The 15036-nt window shown below is 47.6% G+C and overlaps 1 long non-coding RNA gene across 3 annotated transcripts in view; it reads left to right on the forward strand.

Annotated features, from left to right (window-relative positions):
• Window positions 1-15036, forward strand: part of LOC139158959 (uncharacterized) — a 76367-nt gene that overhangs the window by 234 nt on the left and 61097 nt on the right. Inside the window, exon 1 of one of the 3 annotated variants that reach the window (XR_011557779.1) lies at window positions 23-108. The exons of the other annotated variants lie outside the window; for them this stretch is intronic. This is a non-coding gene — a long non-coding RNA (uncharacterized lncRNA). Of the gene's footprint in view, window positions 1-22; window positions 109-15036 lie in introns of those variants that run through there. 3 annotated transcript variants of the gene reach the window in all.

The following is a 15036-nucleotide window of genomic DNA, read 5'->3' on the forward strand; positions in this document are numbered from 1 at the left end:
GCAGCTAATCCCCCCAAATGCTTGCTACACTTCGCTGCTCCACAACAGTTATCGGGCTCTGGCACGTGATGTTTAGTTCTCAGTTGTAGACTTAAATTCTGCTGCAAGGTAAGGACAACAACATGGCGTGCAGAGAAGGCTTCTTCGTCACCTGTTTAGCCCAGCAGAGAGCATTTTCTTTTATCTGGGAGAACATCAAGCCTGCTTTCCTGAAACTGTGTTGTTGGAGACACTGACTTTTCCACAGGGAGTTGTGTTGAAATGGGACTTTTTCAGCAAATGCAAGTTGCTGCAGGAGCCCCACCTCCTTAATAGCAACCTTACTTACTTACTTACTTACTTACTTACTTACTTACTTACTTACTTACTTACTTACTTACTTCTTACTTCTTTCTTTCTTACTTACTTACTTACCCTGTTTCCCCAAAAATAAGACATTGTCTTATATTAATATTTGCTCCCAAAGATGTGCTACCTCTTATTTTCAGGGGATGACTAATTTTTTTTTCAATGAAGAAGAATTAAGTCTTCCACTAAACAATTAATTTATAATAAGCTTTAAATATGGTACATTGGAACTCTTATGTCTATCAAGCAAAATTTTAATAAATAGAAGCAATATATATCAAGCACTATCAATGCCGCCAATTATTAGTTTAGCTTATAATTATTACATTATAAAATATACATAGTAAAATTATTCTGACAGATTATATACATTCCTATGCCTATGGTTATTTGGAACAGGATACAGTGATCCCCCGCTCGTTGCGAGGGTTCCGTTCCAGGAACCCCCGCAACGAGCGGGTTTTCGCGAAGTAGCGCTGCGGAAGTACAAACACCATCTGCGCATGTGCAGATGGTATTTTTACTTCCGCAGCGCTAGCGAGGAGCCGAAGATTGAGGACTCAGCTCGGAAGCTGCACGGGTGTTTTAAAAGGTCTCCGCCGGCATGGGGGGCTTCTTAGCACCCCCCCAAACCCGAGTTGGGGGTTCGGGAGGTGGTAGGAAGCCCCCCATGCCGGCGGAGACCTTTTAAAACACCCGTGCAGCTTCCGAGCTGAGTCCTCAAGCCAAGCGCAGAAGTTAGCCTTGAATCCCTTTGAATCCCGCCGCTTCTGCTGGATACGGGCGATGGGGGGGCGAGCTGCCACAGCCCCTGGCTTCCGCGCCGCTCGTCCCACCCACCGCCCGTATCCAGCAGAAGCTGCTGGATTCAAAGTGCTGCTGGGAGCCGCAGGCGAAAGGAGCTCGGGCATCGGAGCGCGGCGCCAGGCATTGTTCTCCGGACCCCGCCCGCTCAGCCCCGCGGCGGCCCTTTCCCTCTCCAGGCTGCGGGCGGGGTCCGGAGAACAATGCCCGAGCTCCTTTCGCCTGCGGCTCCCAGCCCACCGCCTGTCTCCTGCTGCCCGGTTTAGCCAGGACACGAGCGGCGAAATGACTTGGAGGAATGTGAAGCTGAAACCGGCCGGTTTCAGCTTCACATTCCTCCAAGTCATTTCGCCGCTCGTGTCCTGGCTAAACCGGGCAGCAGGAGACAGGCTTTGAGTTTTGGCTGCGGGGGGAGAAGTAGGACTTTCCTAACTCCCTCGCCCCGCAGCCAAAACTCAAAGCCTGTCTCCAACGCGCGCTACGATCTTCCGGGCGAGCCAGGCTCAGCGGATCAAGGCAGCCGTTTGGGCCGAGAGGAGCCGGCCTTGATCCGCTGAGCCTGGCTGGCCCGGAAGATCGTAGCGCGCGTTGGCTGCACCGGCGGCGAAATCGCTCGCCGCTGCAGCCAACGCGCGCTACGATCTTCCGGGCCAGCCAGGCTCAGTGACGGAAGGCAGCCGCTTGGGCCGAGAGGAGCCGGCCTTGATCCGCTGAGCCTGGCTGGCCCGGAAGATCATAGCGCGCGTTGGCTGCACCGGCGGCGAAATCGCTCGCCGCTGCAGCCAACGCGCGCTACGATCTTCCGGGCGAGCCAGGCTCAGTGACGGAAGGCAGCCGCTTGGGCCGAGAGGAGCCGGCCTTGATCCGCTGAGCCTGGCTGGCCCAGAAGATCGTAGCGCGCGTTGGCTGCACCGGCGGCGAAATCGCTCGCCGCTGCAGCCAACGCGCGCTACGATCTTCCGGGCGAGCCAGGCTCAGCGGATCAAGGCAGCCGCTTGGGCCGAGAGGAGCCGGCCTTGATCCGCTGAGCCTGGCTGGCCCGGAAGATCGTAGCGCGCGTTGGCTGCACCGGCGGCGAAATCGCTCGCCGCTGCAGCCAACGCGCGCTACGATCTTCCGGGCGAGCCAGGCTCAGTGACGGAAGGCAGCCGCTTGGGCCGAGAGGAGCCGGCCTTGATCCGCTGAGCCTGGCTGGCCCGGAAGATCGTAGCGCGCGTTGGCGGATCAAGGCCGGCTCCTCTCGGCCCAAGCGGCTGCCTTCCGTCACTGAGCCTGGCTCGCCCGGAAGATCGTAGCGCGCGTTGGCTGCACCGGCGGCGACATTGCTGCCGGCTTGGCTTCGCTCGCCGCTGCAGCCAACGCGCGCTACGATCTTCCGGGCCAGCCAGGCTCAGTCACGGAAGGCAGCTGCTTGGCCCGGGATGCTGGGCCGAAAGGAGCCGGGCTTGAAGATCGCAGCGCGCGTTGGCTGCGGTGGCGAGGGCTTGCAATAGAGGGTGGAGGAAGCGGCCATGGGAGGGCGAGCTGCCTCAGGGAGGAGGATCGGGCGGGACCAGGTGGGGGCTGGAATTTCTCCGCCAGGGCGAAGGGCGGGCGAGCGGCGAAGGGCGGGCGAGCGGGTGCTGGGGAGGGCTTCTCGCCCTCCCGACAGCAAGAGGGGGGAGCGAACGGCGTGGGCAGGCGAAGGGCGGGCGAGCGGCAGCGAGGAGTTTGCGTGGGCGGTGGGGAAACTCCTCGCTGACGCCAGCAAGAGGGGGAAGACCCAGGGAAGCCGCTGCCATCTACGCATGCGTGCCCGGCACGCATGCGTAGATGGTATTTTGACTTCCGGGTTGAAAAATCGCGAATTACCCTGTTCGCAATGGTCGGGGACGCAATAACCGGGGGATCACTATATTAGAGGGAACACTGTCCCCTACCATATTTAAAACTACGGTAAATGTCCCCAATGTCTTACTTTTGGGGGATGCCTTATATTAGGCAATTCTATGAAACCTCTCCTGTGTCTTATTTTCAGGGGTGTCTTATTTTTGGGGAAACGGTACTTACTTGATTTCTATGCTGCCCTTCTTGAGGGGACTCAGGGCAGCCTACAACATTATAAATGCAACAATATGTAAAGAAATCTAAATTACTATACAAGAATTATACAAATTAATAAAAAGTACACTGCTCAATAACATAAAGGGAAAACTTAAACAACAGAATATAACTCCAAGTAAACCAAACTTCTGTGAAATCAAACTGTCCACTTGGGAAGCAACACTGATTGACAATCAATTTCACATGCTGTTGTGCACATTCAACTTTGTACAGAACACCGTATTCAATGAGAATATTTCATTCATTCAGATCTAGGATGTGTTATTTGAGTGTTCCCTTTATTATTTTGAGCAGTATATTAAAAAACGCCATACAGTCATAGGCATTCATCCAATTCAACCATACATAATATCGGCTGGAGACAATCTCATCACTCATGGCCCCCATGCCCCCTAGTAGAGGTGGGTCTTAAGAGCTTTACGAAAAGCTCTTTAGTCAATTCAATATTTCTAGTCCAAATTTGCTCCCAGGCTTATTTCCTCTTTCATGTGTTCAGGTCAGCACCAGGGTCCATTGCTGACATTAGTTAAATCCCCCTGGTCATAGGTAGAATAGTATTTGTTTTGTATGCATTTTTGAAAATGTAATTACTGTATTTTGCTTTGCTTCATTTCCATAGCCTTGGAAATTGCATTTTTAATGTTTTCCATGCTAGCTATTAGAAAAAAACACACCATGTGTCTTATTAGAGAAAAGCAAGAGCGAGTTCATGAATGCTCATGTGATCTTGTTTGGGAACATACCAGGTGGGTGTCTTCTTGAAACTGTATCAGATTCGGACAGTCTTTCTGATTGCTCATGGTACTTTCCTCTAGGGAATTAGTTGCTAACTTCTAGGAAATGAATTCAGTGTTTATGAACTTCCAAATACTGATCGCCTCTTGGTCTGTCTAAATACAAAAACAGTGAGTATGATTATTTAACTTCCGTGTATTTATACTATCTGCAAAACCTACTCACCTTTGCTCTTTCCCCCCAAGATTAAATACCCTCATTCTTTTCTGCTTCTTAAAAAGCGCTAACTTTTCAGCACAGGGAGGGGATACAGTACTAAAATCCAGATCTAAACCACACCAGTATAAATCAGAAATAAGGGTGGGGAAGAACCAAATCTCCACAGTGATTCCTCAACAAATCAGATCTAGCAATTTTAATATTTAAAAAAGCCAAACAAAATCCACAGATCTCAAATCCATTTAATTTAGTCCAAAGTTCCAAACTACATGAGACATGACATGAGAACTCATTTTTTTACATCATTGAAACATTTTAGATTTTTTGGGTGGTGGTGTTTCTGAAAATATTCTATTGTGAGGTAGCAAAAAAACTTAATCAATGATTTCTATAGTATATATCATCATGAGAAAGGTGGAACTGAATGAATCAAAAGTTGGAAATAAGATTGCTGGGAGAAATATCAGATATGCAGATGATACCACTCTAATGGCAGGAAGTGAAGAGGAACTAAAGAGCCTCTCGATGTGAGTGAAGAAGGAGACCTCAAAAGTTGGCTTGAAACTCAACATCAAGAAAACGAAGATCATGGCATACGGCCCTCTCAATTGCTGGCAAATAGATGGAGAAGAAATGGAGGTAGTGACATATTTTATTTTCTTGGGCTCCAAGATCACCGCAGATGGGGACTGCAGCCAAGAAATTAAAAGATGCTTGATCTGGGGAGTAAAGCTATGGCAAACCTAGATAGCATACTAAAAAGCAGAGACATTATCTTGGCAACAAAAGTGCATATAGTCAAGGCTATGATTTTCCCAGTTGCAATGTATGGCTGTGAAAATTGCACCATAAGGAAGGCTGTGTGCCAAAGAATTGAGGCCTTGAAACTATGGTGCTGGAGAAGAATCCTGCGAATCCCTTGGACTGCAAGGCGAGCAAAATGATCAGTCCTAGAGGAGATCAAACCTGACCGCTCTTTAGAAGACCAGATCCTGAAGATGAAACTCAAATAATTTGGCCACCTAATGTGACAGAAGTACTCACTGGAGAACGGCCTAATGCTGGGAAAGATAAAGGGCAAAAGAAGAATGGGATGACAGAGAATGCTGGATGGAGTCACTGAAACAGTAGGCGTGAGTTTAAATGGACTCCAGAAGATGGTAGAGGACAGGAAGGCCTGAAGAAACGTCCATGAGGTCGGACATGACTTCGCAACTAACAACAATAGTAAATGAATTCCTTGCTTTGTTCTCTCAGTGGAGGCCCAAGTAATAATAATAATAATAATAATAATAACAACAACAACAACAACAACAACAACAACAGTTGGAAGGGACCTTGGAGGTCTTCTAGTCCAACCCCCTGCTTAGGTGGGAAACCCTGCACTACTTCAGGCAAATGGTGTGCCAACTTCTTTAGTTCTGAACTAAAGAAACTTCATTGGCTTCTCCCATGATATTTAACTATCATCTGATTTTTTTAACTTAAAACTTCATTGCTGCGTAGGAAGCCAGGGAAGCTGCAATCTGGCGGAGAGATAATATTATAGTGAAAGGCAGGTTATTTATTCCCCTCCCTTTGGCCTGTTATTTCATAACTAAAGGTAAGTGTAAAGAATCCCATACCCATCCACCAGGATTTTACTGAACATGACCTCTCATTTGGAAAAACAAATAAAGCAATTTCTTTCCATTAGCGTAAGGGCGGGTGCTTTTATTCCATTGAAGAATAAAATCCTGGCTCCGAATCAAATGGAGTGGGAAAAAGGTTGAACTTTGGGAGGAGTCAAACTGATTCCCCCCACTTTCACTATGTAAGATGAAAGTTGTCTGTGAAGTTCTGCAGCTGTCACATCAGTTGCAGGACCCTCTTTTTATAGAACAACATGTGCTCATTTAGTACATTCAGATATAATCCAACTGAGTTGATTCAGAACATAAATCGAGCACTCTGGCTGCAAAGCAAAGTGGGCCTCCCCAATGGTAAGAGAGCTCAGGTGCCAGTCTATCTACTCCCTACGCCAGGGGTCCCCAAACTTGGCAACTTTAAGACTTGTGGACTCCAACTCCCAGAATTCTCCAGCCAGCATAGCTGGCTGGAGAATTCTGGGAATTGAAATCCACAAGTCTTAAAGTTGCCAAGTTTGAAGACCTATGCCAGTGATGGTGAACCAGAGGTTTGGGGAAATGCACTTCCATTTTGATGTTGTGCTGTTATTTGCACTCCAGAGGATTCAGGGAAGCTTCCTGAAACTCCAGAGTGGGTAAAACAGCACAGCGGGCAAACCGGAAGTTCGGGAAAACGCACTTCTGGTTTGCCCATTGTGCTGTTTTTTGCTCTGTCCTACTTTATACCATACCTATTATCTTGTACACATTTTGACAAACAAACAAACAAACAAACAAACAACTAACAACTAACTAACTAACTAACTAACTAACTAACTAACTAACTAACTAACTAACTAACTAACTAACTAACTAACCACTTCAAAACTTTCCGCAATGCTTGTGCCAGAAAACTGCTCTGCTGGCATCGGGCTGTAGGAATAAGGTTACTAAACATCTGAACAGGCAGAGGAGGACTTGTGCAATTGGAAAGGAGGGAAAATAAGGGGAAAGGAGGACACACTAACCATTTACCTTTCTTGGCACCCATGACAAAAATTACAGTGAAAACCTGCAAAACAAAACAAAAACCCTGTACTTAAGCCTACAGGAGTATGAAATTACTTTTTCCAACCTCAGAAAGACTGGTTTTTCAATTTCAGGAATGTGCTAGAACCTGTTAAAGAGACAAAAGCTTTCAGGATGTAACTGATTAAGGTCTGGTCAATTTCAGGCAGCAGGCAAGCTGGCTGAAGGGTACTAATCAACTAATTAAGTTAACAGAGTTGAGCTTATTAACTTGTGATTAGCACTTATTAGGGAAGCGCTGGGCCATAGAGAAAAGCTGCTCAGGAAGAGACACTCAAAAAGCTGAATACTTGGTTTTAAACCTATGCCTCCTAGGAGGAGGAAATGAGGACAAAACGGGTGTCCTCTTTTTGCTGGATGTTTGTTAGAATGGATTCCTGCACTACACCTGGGGTTTGGACAGCGGTGGGCTACTAGTCGGAACGCTAAATTGTGCTTGCCGCGGCGGCTGGTAAGTGCTTGCTGGGCCAGTGCAATTTTGCTTCTGCACCTGTGGAGATAGCGCACAGAGCCGGAGGTGTGCCCATGTTTCGGTGAGGTTTGCTTGCGGCATGCTGAAACACGGGCGCACCTGTGGCTCTGTGCACGATTTTGCTACCTCCGCAGGTGCAGAAGCAAAATTGCGCTGGCCCCACCAGCACTTATGAGCCGCAGCAATGAGCACAATTTAGCGTTCTGGCTAGTAGCCCATCGCTAGGTTTGGACTTTCTGATATCAATGATATTTCCTAGCCCTTATATTCTGTGGCTTTTTGCACAGTAGGAATTGGAGACCGAATGATCCTATGGTGCTCCCAATGGGCTGTTTTATATAAACCTAGCTACAAAGAAATGCCATTAAATTGCTTGTCCAGTGGATTAAAATGTGAATTCAGACAAGCACCTCTCTCCCCCTCTCTCTCCAGCCTCCTTTCCAAAGCCTTCCAACTGACATGTGACAAAGAAAACAACCACCCATATGTTTGCAACTTGACATCTTCATCCCATTATTGGCATACTTCAATATTTGAAATGCAATTGCGATTTCCAAAATTAGGTTTCAGAGCAATACTTTCATGTCACTGATTCAGAAACTCAGGGGCAGGAAGTTTCAAAAACAAAAACCCAGTTGGAGAGTTCATTTGTGCCCTGACTGCTGCTAATTCATTGGCAAGTCAAGCCTTTCCTGGAAATCTGAATTTACTTGATACGGTAGGAGGGAGGGGGGAAAAGAGGGGATGGTAGTTTTAACAGGTGGCCTGTTTTTTTGTTTTTATTTTGAATAGGCTTCTCTTGGTGAGTGTAGTTGGGGATTATCGTAACTGGGAGCACACTTCCTGGATTCTCGAAAAGAGCCTGGATTGAATGGCACTGGATGCCTGCCAATTCAACTGGCTAGCTATTACTGCTAATTTGCCAAGGAAAAGAGTGTAAGGTGCTGTTCAAATGACAACAACTTCAGCTCCCTAATTTACTCCTCCAGCTTTCTTCTTTGCAAACTGAGTGCACTGCTAGAGGTATTCATCCTTTGTGATAAGCCTTGTTAATTAAAAAAAAAAAGTTTACTTGGAGAAAGAAAGGCTTACCTAGGAAAGAACATCATAAATGATAAACATGAAAAACACCTTGATAAAGCTGTCTGTCAGAAACACTGGCTTAATCTATCTTGCCTCAAAGGGTGGTTGTGAAGATAGAAGTAGGATTTCCATGTAAGTTTGTTTTAAATTCTAGAGGAAAGATGGAGCCTGAATCTAAGCATTAAAAGCAAAATGTGCAAGAAAAATACACAAACTTTTTGAGCAAAGCAACTCAAGCATTTCTCCTTGTTGATACTGTATTTGTTTTTCTATTCCTCATCCTGCAATAGTCCTCTTTGCTGCTTTGCAAAATATGTTTCCCCCTCCTCCCTGGTAGTTTTTAAACATTGATCTAATGGAGTTACATGGTTTTCATATTCAGCTTTCCTAAGGGATTACATATAACCACCTTTACACAGGGGCCTACAACATATTTTCAAACTTTGATGCTCCTCTGTCTTTATGTCTTGGGTCTGAAACAGTTCTTGGAATGACTGGAGATGGGCAAACTGCAAGAGTGCTGCTTGCCTTGGGACTGGACTGATAGAAAATGCTTTGTATTTATTTATTTTATTTATTTTATTTATTTATTTAGATTTGTATGCCGCCCCTCTCCGCAGACTCGGGGCGGCTCACAACAAAGTGAAAAACAATTTATAACAAATCTAAATTTCTACTAAAAACATTTTAAAAACCCCATTTTCTAAACACACATACATACACACATACCATTCATAAATTGTATATGCCCGGGGGAGATGTCTCAGTTCCCCCATGCCTGACGACACAGGTGGGTCTTAAGGAGCTTACGAAAGGCAAGGAGAGTAGGGGCAGTTCTAATCTCCAGGGGGAGTTGGTTCCAGAGGGTCGGGGCCGCCACAGAGAAGACTCTTCCCCTGGGGCCCGCCAACCGACATTGTTTAGTTGACGGGACCCGGAGAAGGCCCACTCTGTGGGACCTAATCGGTCGCTGGGATTCGTGCGGCAGCAGGCGGTCTCGGAGATATTCTGGTCCAGTGCCATGAAGGGCTTTAAAGGTCATAACCAACACTTTGAATTGTGACCGGAAGTTGATCGGCAACCAATGCAGACTGCGGAGTGTTGGTGAAACATGGGCATACCTAGGTAGGCCCATGACTGCTCTCGCAGCTGCATTCTGCACGATCTGAAGTTTCCGAACACTTTTCAAAGGTAGCCCCATGTAGAGAGCATTACAGTAGTCGAACCTCGAGGTGATGAGGGCATGAGTGACTGTGAGCAGTGAGTCCCGGTCCAGATAGGGTCGCAACTGGTGCACCAGGCGAACCTGGGCAAACGCCCCCCTCGCCACAGCTGAAAGATGGTTCTCTAATGTGAGCTGTGGATCGAGGAGGACGCCCAAGTTGCGGACCCTCTCCTAGGGGGTCAATAATTCCCCCCCCAGGGTAATGGAAGGACAGATGGAATTGTCCTTGGGAGGCAAAACCCACAGCCACTCCGTCTTATCCGGGTTGAGTTTGAGTCTGTTGGCACCCATCCAGGCCCCAACAGCCTCCAGGCACCGGCACATCACCTCCACTGCTTCGTTGACTGGACATGGGGTGGAGATGTAAAGCTGGGTATCATCAGCGTACTGATGATACCTCACCCCATGCCCTTGGATGATCTCACCCAGCGGTTTCATATAGATATTGAATAGCAGGGGGGAGAGGACCGACCCCTGAGGCACCCCACAAGGGAGAGACCTCGGAGTCGACCTCTGACCCCCCACTAACACCGACTGCGACCGACCGGAGAGGTAGGAGGAGAACCACTGAAGAACAGTGCCTCCCACCCCCAACCCCTCCAGCCGGTGCAGAAGGATACCATGGTCGATGGTATCGAAAGCCGCTGAGAGGTCAAGAAGCACCAGGACAGAGGATAAACCCCTGTCCCGGGCCCGCCAGAGATCATCCATCAACGCGACCAAAGCAGTTTCTGTGCTGTAACCGGGCCTGAAACCCGACTGCTGGGAACCTAGATAATCGGCTTCTTCCAAGGATCGCTGGAGCTGGAGTGCCACCACCTTCTCGACAACCTTCCCCATAAAGGGAAGGTTGGAGACTGGCCGGTAGTTATTAAGTACGGCTGGGTCCAGGGAAGGCTTCTTGAGGAGGGGGCGCATGAGCGCCTCTTTATAGGATGATGGAAGGGATCCCCTCCCCAAGGAAGCTTTGATAATCTCCTGGACCCAGCTCCGTGTCACCTCTCTGCTGGCCGAAACCAGCCAGGAGGGACACGGATCCAGTAGACAGGTGGCAGAACTCACAGCTCCAATGGCCTTGTCCACTTCATCAGGTGTCACCAGATCAAACTCTTCCCAGACAGGTGGACAAGTACGGGCCCCAGTCACCTCAACTGACTCGTTGTCAGCCGACTCTGTTTTCCAATTGGAGTCGAGGTCCGCCCGGATCTGAGCGATTTTATCAGCGAAAAACGTGTTAAAATCCTCGGCACTACTCTGCAAGGGCTCCCCAACTCCCCCCTGATTAAGAAGGGAGCGGGTCACCCTAAACAGAGCGGCCGGGCGGGATTCCGCTGATGCAATCAAGGCGGCATGGTACGCGCATCTTGCCGCCTTGAGCGCCACTTTGTAAGTCTTAATAAACGCTCTTACAAGTGTTTGATCAGATTCAGACTTACTTTTCCTCCATCGCTTCTCTAGACGTCTCTTCTGGCGTTTCAACTCCCGGAGCTCCTCGTTGAACCATGGAGCTCTATGGGGTCTAGCGCCATGGAGAGGTCGCAAAGGCGCAATCCGATCAAGAGCCTCCGCTGCAGCCTTGTTCCAGGCTTCCGCAAGAGACTCTGCCGTATTGTGGTTTAGTGTAATGTTGGTGGAAGGTTCTAATGGGAATACTTTCCTATCATGGTGAGTTCATTGTTTCCCTTTATTGTGGGTGGCATACTGATGTTTCTGACACATCTTGGATTGTTCAATGGATGCAGGAATGGGCTCTAGCCGGAACGCTAAATTGGCCTCACCACCGCGACTCGTGAGTGCTTGCGGGGCAGCGCAATTTTGCTTCTGCACCTGTGGAGATAGCAAAATCACGCATGGAGCCGCAGGTGTGCCTGTGTTTCGGCATGCGTGGAAGCAAAAAAATCTCACCAAAACACAGGCACACCTGTGGCTACATGTGTGATTTTGCTATCTCCACAGATGCAGAAGCAAAATCGCGCTGGCCCTGCAAGCATTCATGAGTCGCGGTGGTGAGACCAATTTAGCGTTCTGGCTAGAGCCCACCCCTGCGTGTCAACCTTGATTTCATTTAAATTAAGGGGCATCAGGGTTGTTTTTGAACTCGGGGGTGGAGTGGGCATGGCCAGTATGGTGTCTCTTGTGTTAGGGGCAGTGATGGGCTACCAAAAGTTTTACTACCACACTCTGGGCGTGGCTTATGTATTTTGTTTCAACATCTTTCAGTGCAAATTGGGTGCTCTGGGGTGGAGCTCCAAAGTTTGCTACCGGAACTGCATTTCTGACCGTTCCTGTAGGAGCCCATCACTGGTTAGGGGGCACCTGAGGTGGCTCTGCCAGCAAAAATGGCTGCAACAACCTCCTGGAGCCCTCTGCCAGCAAAAATAGAGCTTAGCCCCCCCCCGCCTCCTCGTTTGACCCTCGTGAGCTCTGTTTTCACTGGCAGAGGCACCGTGGGCAGCTCCTTCCCTATTTCCAAGGTGGCATGGCCAGCCATATCTAAGCACTCCACGGGCCTGATCTGGCTCCTGGGCCTTGAGTTTGACAGTCCTGATGTAGAGCAAAGTTTCATGCTGTGGACATCTGCTCTTTGAATGATTTGGGGGATGTTCTGGTTGTGGATTTTTTTTTTTTAGGTTGAGAAATATGGGACACGACAGTCCATTCAGCTTCATGGTGAGGCCACCTCTCTCTTGTCATTCCTGGTGTAGTGTGAGCATATCTGCTGCGTTTGTTATTGTGGCTAAGTCTATATAATGAGTCTTGAGAAAAAAAGTAATTGAAAGCCCATTAGAGTTTAGCGTTATCCTTATAGACTGTGGCATAGCACTGGATAAAGACAGCAAATGTCTGATGTACATTGAAAATTCTTTCTTACATTTTTCTATAAAGAAGTTATCTGAATAGAGATTTAAATGAGAATTCCTGCAACAAAGGTTATTTCAGAATGCAGGGACTGCACCATTGCTTTATTTTTGTGTTTCAAGAAATATGTTAAGATGCATTTTGTGTGTGCGCGCTCAGTGAATTATATTGCAAACAACAGGCTAAAATGAAGCATTGCTCTGTTTTTCCTTGAATGAATAACACTCTAGGAAAAAAATCCAATAAAATCCACATTTTGTTTCGTCTTATAGAAATGTGAATTGTATCAATAAACGGGTTTTTTTTTATTGCAGCTCTCACTGAGTTAAAAGCTTACGAGACTTGGGTCATTTATTATTGGAGTACTTTTTTCAGAATATTAGACGTGAACGCTCTATGACTCTCGAATTCTGCTTGGCAACCAGGCCTCTCTCCCATCTGCTGCGGCACATAATGTGATAAGACAGGATCTCTGGCACAAGCCAACTTTCATTCTCCTATTCACTCTGATTTACCCTTTCAGTTTCCCATTGTTCTTTGCTAATGGCCTTACAGTGGGTCTCTCCCAGTTGCCTTTGGAGTTATCTGGAGGCCACGTTGGGGGCGGGGAGAAAAAAAGAGCCTAATCCCCCTTTGAATTTAAAGGGGGCTTCTCTAAATGAATGATGCAAATGGGAAGAGGCTGCCAGAAATGTCTGCTGCCTGCAGCAAGAGGGTGTTCAACCACACAGCAGCATTCTCCAGCCATCAGCTGCTGCAATGAGTTGGGCCTTCAAGTCCTCCTCCTGTCCCAACATTCCACCCAAAGCCACTCACCCCCTGCCATCTGTAACCCCCCCCCCCGTAGTTGCCACAAGGCTATCTGGGATCATTTTTTTTCCAAGCCTGCCTTGTGCAAAGATGGCTCTGATAGGGTGACAGATGGGGCTAGGTTACAGCAGTAAGGCTAGACTGAAGCCTGAGATCGTGTGCTGATAGCTCAACTCCAGACCAATGAACAAGAGAAGGGGGGGGGGGTGAGAAGAGACACTTAAGGGAGCTTCCATTTCAATCTGACCGATTGTGCATCAGAGAAATCACCTGTGTTTGCAGTTCTTTTCTTCTGTCTCCAGAGAACACCCAAAAAGAGAAAGGCTCTTTCACCATAAGTTGTAGATAAACCCCAAACTGGTATGTGCAGTTAATTTGGAGGAAGTGGGAGAAGCAAATGTTACAACAACAAGGAAATATGCTTACTTTGCTTTAGGGGGGTCAGAGTCGATAGAAGTGATTTTATTTGTTCAAAACAAGATGAGCAGAAGACAGCTGGTCTGCTAATTAAATCTTACTTTTGGACCTATGGGTGATAGGGCAGCAAAAGTAGGTGAGAGGGCATGGGATAGGATACCACATCTAGGCATCCAGTAGACGGCAAACAAGCCATCCACTCCCATCTAGTGGTCATTTGGATTTTTGCACCCCAAAGATAGCCCAAAAACAAGATAGGTGCCTCGGATTAGCAGCAACCTCCATTTTACCCATCACCTGATATCTAAGGTAAATCTCTCAGTCTGCCTAATGGCAAGGCTTTAGAAGAAGAATCATTGGTGAATGTTTCCCCCTTGGGTCAATACTAATACAAAAAATGTTGATTCAAACAAAGAATTAAGGTAGAGGACCTTTTGAAAATTTCTGTGCAGCATCTTGAACAAGGCCTAGGGGCTGGATTCTGCCCACAGGGTGCTTAGATCTGGCCCGTGGGGCCTCCTGGAAACAGCAAAGGACTGGCCCGCATTGCCTCTGGCAGTGCAACTCGGGAGGACCGCCACCATTTTTGCTGGCTAAGGGTTGCAGGATGCCCCCGCACTGAAAATGGAGCTTGCAGAGGCTGCAGGTGGCCCTCCTGAGCTCTGTTTTCACTGGCAGAGTTGTAGTAAGACTTCACGGCTGAAAATGGAGTTTGGGAGTCTGTTTTCACTGGCAGAGCCCTCAGGCCACCCCATCAAACTGGCCATGCCACCCTTGCCCTCCCCAAGGTCAAACACAACCCTGATGTGACCCTTAATGAAATAGTTTAACACCCCTGATCTAGAACATGCTTATAAATATTTATGCATATGCATCGGGTGGGTTCCTCCCTGTTCAGATTAACTTACCGAAATGGTAGCGATCTGCTGGTGACGTCATGGTGACTCGGTTCAGTCAATGGGGAGTGGCCATCTTTTTTGGGAATTTTTTTGAATTTATTTTTTTCTTCTGAGCATGCACAGAAGCCGAGTTTCTGGCACTGTGCATGCAGCCGCCATCTTGTTTTCAGCTTTATTTTATTTTTATATGCACAGGAGAAAGTGAACTGGCAGCAAGGTAAGTTAGAACCCACCCCTGATATGCATATAATATGCATACAGCAATATCTGGGGAGGGATATTGCTGGCAGTGCTATAGTATTATGGTGTAAGATTCATTCCTTTTCTCTCTCTGTGTTGTGTTGTTGCACATGTTACCTGATAGGA

The sequence above is a fragment of the Erythrolamprus reginae genome, chromosome 2, assembly GCF_031021105.1.
Source record: "Erythrolamprus reginae isolate rEryReg1 chromosome 2, rEryReg1.hap1, whole genome shotgun sequence".
Classification (NCBI taxonomy): domain Eukaryota; kingdom Metazoa; phylum Chordata; class Lepidosauria; order Squamata; family Dipsadidae; genus Erythrolamprus; species Erythrolamprus reginae.